Source organism: Paramormyrops kingsleyae, chromosome 5 (assembly GCF_048594095.1).
Source record: "Paramormyrops kingsleyae isolate MSU_618 chromosome 5, PKINGS_0.4, whole genome shotgun sequence".
In the NCBI taxonomy this organism is placed as follows: domain Eukaryota; kingdom Metazoa; phylum Chordata; class Actinopteri; order Osteoglossiformes; family Mormyridae; genus Paramormyrops; species Paramormyrops kingsleyae.
Window position 1 is genome coordinate 41,648,047 of NC_132801.1, and position 11,712 is coordinate 41,659,758.

Genomic DNA, 11,712 nt, shown 5'->3' on the forward strand with positions numbered 1-11,712 from the left:
TTAAAATTAATTAATTGCAATTAATTGTATTTTGAACCCATAATTCCTTGCCAGTCCTCGTGGGACGCACTTGACGCCAGACGTACTTGACGCACACGCGGGAACACAAGCAAACAACAGATAAAACAACAGATAAAAGAGAAACGGTACACAGAGGATGAAGAGGGCAAAACGGAGTGCAGTATGGAGCCACTTCAAGTTGGTCAATGACGACAACGATGCCAAATGCACAATATGTGGAAGTTTTTTCTATTCAGGAATGTATATTTTATGGTGCTGCTATTTATGTTTCCAATGTCGCAGATGAGCAGCGAGAATTTGTTTTCGTTTTAAGTAGTCTTTCTTATATTTTGATATTTTCTATTAAAAATATGTTTGAAATGCTACCAAATGTTATTCCCTGCCCTCAATTGAGCTCAGAATAAACCTTTGATAAAGGAATATGATTTGCATTTTTTCTTCATATCATATAGAAGATAGCATTCTATGTTACGTATAGAGTAGATGGAACCTATTCAGAGGGAAATTCAGCTTCTCAGAAAAATTGCCGCTTAGCAATTAATCAATCATCGATCGATAAGATGAAACAACTATTGATTAATGAATTACTCGATAATTTGCATCCCTACGCCGAACCCTAATATCTCAAGCACAAAAGAGGGCCAAAATCGCCACTTAACATGGGTTATCTCGATCCCCGTGACGATTCGCCGGCTTTTAAAAATGTATCACAAGTGCTAAACAGCGCGTATTCAAATCGCATTCGCATGGTAATTTGCTGAACAACGCAGCTGTGAAACGCGATCCAGGTAAAACTTTTTTAGACAGCATAAATAATATTGAAGCATTTGTTTTCAAGCAGACTGTTAAAGGCAAAAGCAACAAAGCATTTTAGACTTTGTAAAGAAACCATAGTAACCGCGTGTATGATACTTTTCAGAGCTGTGTCAGAGCGAAATGACTCGTGAATTTAATTTTGACACTGGTTAGCTTTTTGTAAAAAAGAACTACAGTACACCCCGCAGGTCTTTTGTGATTTTCTGAGCGATCTTTGTGTTTTCAATGTTGGAGAATATAATTAAAGGTTTGTATCGAGAAACGACGGTGGTTTTTATTGTATACTGGTAAATCTCTGCTGTTAGTTGGTGCACATATGCCTTTTGTTAGCCAATATGTATGTCGGGGCCGGCCCGTATTCCCCTATACCATGACGTCTGCGCCCCCTTAAATCAAACTTTTAGAAGTTGAGGAAGAAAATAATAATTACCCACAAACTGAATATGGACAAGATTTACTACAGTAGCTGAAAAATCCACTGAAAAAGGCACAAACGAGATGATAAGTTTCACTTCTTGTTCGCTCTTTCCTTCCGCGTTCTGTTTGTGCGCAGGCTCACACGGCACTCGGCAGAGATCCCCCACTCACCCTCCCCCCAGCTAAACATCCAATCACTGTTAGTATGCAAATGAGCCAGTTTCTCAGTAGGCAGGGCAGAGCGAAATGAGCTGCGCGATTGCGGGAGGTTTAGAGGAAGCAGCAATCTCTCTCGTCAAAATCATAGCGACTCGTGAGATCATGGTTCGAATTATTTTTGTCTATTTGGGGGGGTCTTGATCGGGGGGTACTGTACCCCCCAGTACCCCCCAATCAAGACCCCCCCCAAATAGACAAAAATAGCAGTTTGGGGGGGGGTCTTAACATTTTTCTTTTGTTTTTTTTTTTTTTTTTAAAGAAAGATAACCTCACCTTGTAGGAAAATTTTATGTAAAACGATTTCAGACACCCCTAGTGTGGACCGTACCATTTTAACCACCTCGGCGCTAGAAGCAGCTTAGCCAGTCGGTTACGTCATTCATTCTCATTGAGCGACTTGTTCGTTGTGATTTCAAGATTTCAAGATTCTTTATTCGTCACATACATAGTTATAAAAAGTACAACATGTAGTGAAATGAACCCTGACCGATCCTATTTTTCAGTTTTATATTTCAAGACTTGGTGAATTGATTTTTTCTTTTTCATAACTTAGCCTACCCTTTTTAGTTTTGGTAATATTGGCAATAGTGAAAAGTGTTTTGTTGGGTTCAAATATGTTTGATATAGGCCATCCAATTAAGGTAAATGTCATGTTTTTACTTGTTTTAATCTGATGAGGAATATTTTATTTTATTTTTTGTTGTTTTACATTTCAGTTTTCCCCCTGAGGGATTGCCACCTTACTGTGGTCAGGGGCTTTGCGTGCCTCAGTGACCCTAAGAGCTACACCAGCAGAAGCTTAGCCTTCAGGTGGGACACCCAAGTTGGACAGGTCTTAGGGTAGAGGCCTGACAAAGTGCAATCCAATTACATGACAAAAACAGTTATCCAGAGCACCACACCACCCCTTTCCCACCTTTGTCGCCACCATGTGCCCCCTTCATATTTCTGTCTGCCCCCTCATATATGCATGTCTAGAACCGGCCCCGATGTATGTACATATTTATAGCATGCCGATCGCGTCAAACAAATCACGGCAATGCCAAAAACACCAAAAACCCGAGCATGTACATTCTCAGTTATTAACGCACATAAATAAATTTCAAGCACATGTTAATATATTGCTGCCATATTGGTTTTCGGTTATCTCGATCATCGGTTATCTCGATGCTTTTTGGCAACCCACTAGGCCGGCGACATAACCAGGTTCGACTGTATATGAATAATCAGCCTGTTCTAGTTTAAATGGAAATATATTATTGTTAATAAGCTGAGTCTGAGAGTTTTATTTATTTGGTAGTTTATTTCACATTTCTTGTTTGTAAAGGCTAAATACAAATAAAAAGTGAACCTTATTTTTTTTTGTACTGTTTTTATTTTTTTTTTAATTATATAATTTTAATAGGAGCCTGGAGGTATTATAGACTTTGCAAATTCAGTTTGCAGACATCCATTGTGTGTGTCCTCGGCAGTTTTTTCCTGAGGCTTTTTAATATTGTCCATATCGATATCGGAATTATATCGTATCGACCAAAATTAAGAAATATATCGTGATATAAATTTTTGCCATATCGTCCAGTCCTAGGACTAATTCGACTCTGATTTAAATGAGCTTCGTACAGTACATCTAAAACATTTGTACCAACCAGCACTGAAATGTCTACATTAACCTTACAATCAGGCACAACAAGAGCCAGAGTACACACCTCTTCTGGCTTCCCGGTAACTTCCTCTGGAAAGCACAAACTCAGCTCTACATACCCTAAATATGGTACTGCCTGACCACCTGCCCCTTCCACATCTAATAAATTACGTAATGGCAGAATAGGCCGTGAAGGTAAATGAAGCTTATGAAAAGACTCGGACACAGTTGTCACCTGGGACCCAGTGTCGAGAAGACATTCACACTGGATTCCATCCACAATTAATGCAGTGGTATGCTTTGACCCCACTAGTACATTTAAAAGAGCTTCGTCTGACATTTGAGTAATGTTCTGACTCTTACTTTTAGGTTCCCAATATCTGGGGTCCTGCACTAACTGGGGACAATACTTTGGTCGGGTCTCAGTACGTCCCTCTACTGAAACCTCGTCCAGTTTAAAGACTGGCTGTGCCTTGCCCCCCATTCTTCTTGTTTATTTCTTAATTGTTGATACTTTTTGTTCACCAATTCTTTGTTTGAGGCCTTCCCACATTGTCTAGCTATATGGCCATCTTCTCCACATTTAAAACAAAACCAAGGTCTGGGCCTTTGAGGCGTTAAAGCTTGGTGTGTCTTTACATCAACTACTGCAGTGGGTAAGCCCTGCCCTGCAGCCACCTCAGATTCACATTTATTTCTTCTTTGGGCTCTTTTTTCTGTGAGTTGCACCTGCAGTCCTGCCACCTGCTTCCTTAACCCTTCAACCTCAGATATATACTTCTGCAATGTATCAGTGCTACTATCACTGCTAGGAGTGATCTACGGTACAGTCTGAAGTTGCAAGAAGGATTTCATCCGGGAGCTCCCTAGGTGATGCTGCATTCTATCCATCTTTACTGCCCGCCTTTCCTCCTCCGTTCGTAACTGGAGGAGGAGTTGGGAGAAATCTGGCAGGGGTTCAGTTTGAATTTTCTGTTGGATTGTCAAAAGCAGTGTTTGATCCCAGCAGCCACAGGTAAACTGCTTAAATAACCACCTATCGGCGTCTGCCTTATTCACACCACCTCGTCTGACTGCAGTACTAAGTAGGGCTGCCCCCGACTAAAGATATTCCTAGTCGACTAACACTCCTGCATTTTAGCGATTAGTCGAATAATCGTTCATTTATGATATTAATATAATAAGTTGCGTATATACAAGGAAAGGTACATTCCAAGTTGAAGTTTAACACTTCCATATGACAGAAAATGCTAAAGCATGATATTAGCGCGTTCAAAATGAAAAGCGCTTAAAACAGAATAGTAAAGCGTTTAAAGTATACAGCGCTTACGGACACAAAAATCAGTGGCCGGAATGTTATAGGCTAATTATAAAACATAAAAACAGCAATCAGACTGCCTGTGCATTTTAATAATTTATTATCAAAAATACAAACTGTAACAGTTACATGTCAAACAAACAAACAAAAAAAAACAGTTTTGAATAAAATAAACTAAAATTTAGTTAGTTTAGAAGACAGAACTAGCAAAAGAAATTGACACGAGATGGCAACTGACGGAAAATATCGCGATCAGCATTTATATACAAGCTGCTGTCTTAGACCCACGTTTTAAGAGCTTGTCATTCTTTGACCAACACGAACGAGAAGATGCGTACTCCACAAGTTGTTTTTTATTCTGTTAGAAAAATTAGTCTGATGTTTGCAATTTGTTGTTTCAGGTCAAGACTCATCCGTCGTCTTAATGGCAGTTTGCGGCTTAGCTCTGATATTTTTGATTTGTATTAGTGTTCTTTAAATTATTTGTTCCACATTTTGTCTTAAATATAGTTGTTCTAAACAATTTAATCAAATACTTAGGCTGTTAATTTGTTTGTCTTTTTTATTCTAAGTTCTGGCGTTGTGCGATGTGCCATGTGCATTTATTAAATTGTTAATTTTCCTTTTGAACAATATAAAAATTATATTAATTTTCAAAATTAATAAACCCACACTTTGGACTTTTTTCCTGATATAATTATTAGCATCAGCCAGACACCTCTCCCACAAGTGCGCTTTGGTATACCGCGAGGCACGAGATCGCGTTGATCTCTCGTTGCTTTGATGTCATACACTGACTGTGCAGCCCCTGATTGCCTAATTTCACGTGAATTTTTTTGCGACTAACCGACTAATGAAAATGTATTCGACCAAGCCCTCTTCATATCGACTAACGTTTAGTCGACTATTTGGGGGCAGCCCTAGTACTAAGCAGTGTTTGGAGTCTCTGCAGATATTCAGATGCCTTTTCACCTGCATCCTGGTGTGTATTAAGGAATTTGACAAAAGTCTCTTCCCCATCCTCTACAAGCCCATAAGCTGACTGCAGTAACTTAAGATAATCTACTGGAGATGCATTGGAACCAAGCTGTCTCACAATATCTGCAGCAGGGGAAAGCAAGCTCTCTAGTATCATCCGTCGCTGCATGTCAATGGACAATCCATCTTGAAACATAAGTTCAACATGGAGACACCAAGTCTCGAAATCCACTTCTCCAGGCTGTTTAGGTACTCTACCAGAGAAGGAACGCAATCTCTTGGGACTAAGACCTTTGGTGGAGGATGGATCATTTTTGATCACATGCTCAACGACTATGCGTTGTACATCAGGTGGATTTAGTATATCACTATCAAATCCTGCTGAGGTTAATGAGGTACCTCGTCTCCTAATCCTCGTAACCTTATGTCTAGCTTTGTGGGTGGCAGAAACTGATTGGGGTCTCCCCGCGCGAGGCTTATGCGAAACTAGTGCTTCACTACCATCCAGATCTACCTCAGAAATGTCAGCATCACTGGACCCGCTAGAGTCCGGCCCAACTATAGCGACACCTTCCAGATTCTTATCTGCAGAACTACTCGTGAGTTCCCGTCCGTTCAACTTCCCTAACCGTTGTCATTTTTTTTTTTTTTGTACCCTATCCTCAAAATACTTCTAGGGACTATATCTAATACCTACTGATTAATCCCAGGCTGTTTTACTCAAAAATCCTCCTGGCTGGCTCGCCACAAAATGATTGATGTAACCCTTCTTTCTAGGTTCAGGGAGGAGGATAATTGGTAAAACGAAACCACAAAAAAACGAATTTACTTAACTTATTTATTTTGAACTACAACCATTCACTGAATTAATAATATAACAATAAGCTAACTTCTTTCTAAGGCTCAGCCTGGTCCATTCTCTGTACAATCATTCCCAAATCCCTTCCCATTCCAGTTTGGATTTCCATAACTACCAAAAGAAAGAATAAAACATATACGTTATTATACGGACCCCACAAACAAAACTGTACCAGAGAAAACCAAATAGTTATTACAAATAATATAAAACAAATACTTCCACCCCTCAAAAGATAACCGTGCTCGTGAGCTTATCAAAGAAATATATATATATATATAGATAAAAGATTGTTGTGTCCAGTCAGTCATTCAGTCCAGTCAGTCCACAAAGTTGTCCTCCCTCTGTTCTGTGTCCCTTCTTATCTGAAATCCAACGGAGGGCGCTCGGCTCCGGTGCGGATCCTGGCAGGATGCGTGTGACCGTGCTTCTCCGTCGATCGTTCTCCTCCGAACAACCGTCCCTCCGATGTTGAACAGGTTTTCAGCAATCAAAAAAACCAATCGAAAATTTCTCTCAAAGGAAACTAAAATCCTTGGACAGAACCCTAAAAAAACGAATAACTAATTTCTTTTTTTCCTCTTTTCAAATTACTCTCGACTTATCAAAAACTAAAATTAAACCAGCTACTTACAGCTCCACATCCAGTCCGTCTTCTAATTTTTTTCTTCCTGCGCTCTTCTTTTACCTTTCTATTTTTTTTTTAGAGCACCACTAAAACTGCCGCACTCCTAAACATATCCCCCCCTACTGGAGAAACAGAGAATAAGTCCTCCTGATCGAACTAAACTTTTGGCTGGCAATTTTAGGGGGGTTACATCATGTATTATTTTCTTTCCCTGTCTTTCTCTGTCTGACCCACCCCCCCCCCCCTTTTTATTTTTTTTAGTGTATTTATTTATTTATTTATTTATTTTTCTTTCTTTCTTTCTTCTTCTCTCTCTCCTCTTTCTCTCCCTCCTCTCTATCTCTTCTACTTCAGTTAACGTCCCCTGTCAGCTCCGGCTTTGTGGCGCAATAATCTAAAATGGTTAATAAAGAGTATATACCTCAAGTAACAAGAGGAGCTTAATCCGAAGCTCCACTTGGCAAAATAAAAGTGTTGGCACAATAAAGCACCCAGACTAACATCCTGTTTGCTACACTGCCGGACACGACGGGTTAAAAAAAAAAAAACAGGCATGTTTTTTTAAAATACAGAAAGAAAAGGCTTAACTAAAGCTAATGCCCTGACTGATAGAAACAGGCCAAGTAATCCACTAAGACCAAAGTCTGACAGGCAACTCCTCTCCCACCAGGCCTCACCAGTTTGGAGCCACGAGTTAATGGCCTCTCACCTACACACACTTTCTCGGTTGGTCCCCCCAGGTCTTCCAAATGCAGGCAGCTCCAGCCAGCACACTGGTCAAACCCCCACCAAATCACTCATCACTCCACAGAACACATCTCCACTCCTCCAGTCCAGTGGTGGTGTACTGTACACCACTCCATCTGACACTTGGCACTGCGCTTGGTGACATGAGGCTTGAATGCAGCTGCTCAGCCATGGAAGCCCATTCCATGAAACTTCTGGTGCACAGTTTTTGTGCTGGGGTTAATGCCACAGGAAGTTTGCAGCTTTGTGGCTGGGTTTCTGTTGTTCCTAAACACTTTGTTTTTGCAATAATACCACTTACAGTTGACCACTGAATGTCAATACAATAGAAATTTCACAAAATTGCAAAGGCGGCCTATGAAAGTACCATGCTTGAATTCACTGAGCTCTTCAGAATGACCCTTCAGAATATTTGTAAACCTGACTCCATGGCTAGGTGTTTGATTTTATACACCTGTGACAATGGGTCTGAATGAAACGCCTGAATTCAATGATTGGACGAAGTGGTGTGTCCCAGTACTTTTGTCCATATAGTGTATGTGGCTTTCAGACCATATGTATAATGCTTCCTAGTGGCAGCAAAGGGAAGACACTTGACCTTGTGAATGTAATAACTCAGGAAGTCTTGTTACCACTTCATAAGAGTGTAACGGTACACAGAATTCATGATACGGTATTGGTGTGGTATCGGTACTAGAAGTTGACCAATATGGGTTTTTCAATAGCCGATGCCGATATTTAAGAGCCAGGGTCAGCCGATGGCCGATATATGCTGCTGATTTTTTTGGCCAATAACTGGATGTTTTTCCTTCTATTTGCATGGTAAAATATCACACTAATAATAACAAACGATACACAAAATTTCTCAACTTAGCATTTATTGAATACTGACTTGTGTAAATTTAAATATAAACTTATCAAAAACACAATACAACTTGTAAACAATAACTTAAATTTATAAAAATAAATTACAATAAAAATAGCTGCATCAAAATCTCTTCTAGTTCACAATATGGCAGCAAACTCCTCATTTGTGAGGGAAGGAAAATTTGTAAATAATACAAAAAGGAATGTGCATGTTATCTTCAGTTTTAATCCTAGCTGCAACTGCTTCTTTTTCTTTCTGTGCATCTGTGCATAAGCCTGGAGGTGGTGACACTTCAGGTGACTCCACAAATGTGTGGTGTTTTTCTTTTTACCTTCTTCAGTTCCCAAGCTCACCAGTCTGCTGCAGATATTGCACCTGGCTTTTCCTGGTGTTGGCTTGGTGAAATGCTGCCACACAGGATTAGATTTTTGTTCTGCCATCAGACAGCAATTACTAAAACAGAAGAAAAAAATGCAAGGTTAGCATTTTTATTATAGTGCCTTCATCTTCAATTCATTCTACAATTCCAGTATTCCATGCACATTAAAACATTACACTTTTTACAATTACACCGTATATAATTAAACAATTAATACAAGTACATTTTGAAAGGAAAAAAAACACTAGTAACTAAGAGAATCATGGTATAATGAGTAGTGTACAAGACCAAAAACCTTTCACTAACATGTTGTTTATGTTATTAGCAGACAGATAGCTTACAAGCAAAATTCACAACCAGAATCTAGCGATCGCAGAAAATAAAATAACTTTGTTGTATTACACAGCCTTGTATGAAAGGACAACGTAAGCCCATAGTGATTGTGACGTTATCGACGGATAAGCCAGTACAGTGGTACCTTGGTTTACGAGCATAATTCGTTCCGGAAACATGCTTGTAATCCAAAGCACTCGTATATCAAAGCAAATTTTCCCATTAGAAATAATGGAAACTCATATGATCCGTTCCACAACTCAAAAATATTCATATAAAAATTATTAATATAAAATATTAAGTAAAAATACATCAAACAAATTAACCTGCGCTTTTCCTTTGAAAAGAATCGTGGATGGTGTGAGGGAGACGAGAGAGGAGAAAAGGAGGCTTATTTTGTAGGACGACTTTCACTATAATTAACGGAATCACTGCTATCTGTTGGCTCACTGGAATCGTGATCTGTTTGTGCGACTTAAACTAGGAACCCATCCAGTGACAGCCTCTTTTGTCTCCTTTTCGATTTCGCAAAAATGTGGACATTGCATTGTCGTTAAACAGATTCATCGCTCGCACTGCTACGCCCTTATTCAGGTGGTGCTTTTCTACTAAATTTTGACTATACGAGTGAGGCATACCGACAGACCGAGCATGGGAGACGATTACCCACAATTCCGCAGCGTGAGAAAGTGAATAACCATTGGTTCAGTTGTGATGACGTGCGCTCGGCGTCAAAACAAGAAGCGCACGCATGCGCTTCCTGTTTTGAAGCCGAGGGCACGTAAAAACAAGGAGCACATGTGTGCCATATGATTTTTGATGATACTTGGCGCTCATAAACCAGGACTTGCTCGGTTTCCAAGTCAAAATTTATTAAAAATCTTTACTCGTCTTGCGGAACACTCGTAAACCACGTTACTCGTAATCCAAGGTTCCACTGTGTGTGTGTGTGTGTGTGTGTATATATATATATATATATACACACACATACATATACATATATACACATATATATACACTCACCTAAAGGATTATTAGGAACACCATACTAATACGGTGTTTGACCCCCTTTCGCCTTCAGAACTGCCTTAATTCTACGTGGCATTGATTCAACAAGGTGCTGAAAGCATTCTTTAGAAATGTTGGCCCATATTGATAGGATAGCATCTTGCAGTTGATGGAGATTTGTGGGATGCACATCCAGGGCACGAAGCTCCCGTTCCACCACATCCCAAAGATGCTCTATTGGGTTGAGATCTGGTGACTGTGGGGGCCATTTTAGTACAGTGAACTCATTGTCATGTTCAAGAAACCAATTTGAAATGATTCGAGCTTTGTGACATGGTGCATTATCCTGCTGGAAGTAGCCATCAGAGGATGGGTACATGGTAGGGGTGGCACGGTTCACAAAACCCACGGTTTGGTTTGTATCACGGTTTTAGGGTCACGGTTTTCGGTTCTGTACGGTTCTTGTTATTTTTTCTTTTAATCTTTAACACTCCAGAAATGTACTTCAGCATATGATATATAGCTTAATTATCCACAATTTAGGATACAGTATTAAAAAAGTTATATCATGTAATCATGCATAAACTGAATTTGACTTGACTTAAAGCACATTATTAAAATTATTAAACATTATTAATCCCAGAACAGTAATAAAATAAAAGTCTTGCCTTAACATAAATGCTAAAAGAATAGATCGCTTTAATCGCTATTACAGTTGGGTATGGGCACGCGGTCTTACTTAGAAAACATACAAAAAGAGACGTATATAATGTTTAATCATTCGTTTTGTATTTGTCCGGTCCACGGGGTTAATTTAATTGGGGATCGTTAAAATGATAGATCACCTATCTTGATTAAGCCTGATTCGGTTCGTTATTTTTATATATATATAAATAAAAATTGGTATTAATTATATTGAATGTTCTTGAGTAATCGATAAAATCAGTTTCTGTGTATGTACAAGACATCAATCTGTAATAGTGCAAAATATATCCAGTTGATATGTCTAGTATGATCATCTGGCAATAGCCTGTAGGTCTGCAGCTGATCCCTGTGCAATAAACAGAATTTTTAGGAACATGGAAAATGTTCACATTGCAGCATGGAAGCAGGCTCACTGTTACAACGCTGACCGGGGAAGCAGAGGCGAGGAGACCTAGGATCGGGGGAATGCGGGGTTTAATGAGCAAAAGGAACACAGACGAGCGGTAAAGCAGAATTACAATATAATGCCCGGACTGGAGAAAGAAACGGAAACGCAGACTAAATACAATGGAGTAATGACAAATTTCACAACAATCAGGAACAGCTGGTAAACACGGGGAATCCACACAGGGTTAACGAGGGGGCGTGGCACACGGAAAGAGCGGACGATCGAGGCATGACACTCACTGGTGTGCTTTGTCACAGATAACTTAATGTTCTTTAACAAAGTGCCTAACCGCACATTAAATAAAGTCACACAACAAAGGCGCACAACAG

At 39.6% G+C, this 11,712-nt stretch overlaps 1 protein-coding gene and 1 long non-coding RNA gene across 3 annotated transcripts in view; one reads left to right on the forward strand and one right to left on the reverse strand.

The window, feature by feature from the left end:
• Positions 1 to 11,712, forward strand: part of LOC140590945 (alpha-2,8-sialyltransferase 8F-like) — a 100,822-nt gene that overhangs the window by 81,035 nt on the left and 8,075 nt on the right. The gene's annotated exons all lie outside the window — the stretch shown is intronic.
• Positions 4,521 to 7,010, reverse strand: LOC140590943 (uncharacterized). Its single transcript, XR_011991847.1, has 2 exons — positions 6,902 to 7,010; positions 4,521 to 6,814 (listed from the first exon to the last, which is right to left on the reverse strand). It is a non-coding gene; the product is annotated as an uncharacterized lncRNA (long non-coding RNA).